The sequence below is a fragment of the Penaeus monodon genome, chromosome 24 (assembly GCF_015228065.2).
Source record: "Penaeus monodon isolate SGIC_2016 chromosome 24, NSTDA_Pmon_1, whole genome shotgun sequence".
Taxonomy (NCBI): domain Eukaryota; kingdom Metazoa; phylum Arthropoda; class Malacostraca; order Decapoda; family Penaeidae; genus Penaeus; species Penaeus monodon.
The window spans coordinates 14,553,954-14,554,200 of NC_051409.1; positions in this window are offsets into that span (position 1 = coordinate 14,553,954).

A 247-nucleotide genomic window follows, 5' to 3' on the forward strand; every position below is an offset into this window, starting at 1 on the left:
AAGACAAAAGCCGCGGGAGCCTTTTATCACCTGCACAAATCCCCACCAACGGCCCTCGCTGCGGCACTGGCACTCCGGGCGGCCGAGGGAACTGCCTTTCCCACGGTGGCACTGCGCGCTGGAGGACGTCTGACGTCTCTGTCGAGCAGAGGCGGGTTACCTTCTTTATCGTTCTTTTTCGTCTGGAGGTGGGGGTGGTGTTTATATTTATTGGGAATCATATTAGTTTTTTAGTCTTTGTTTTTTA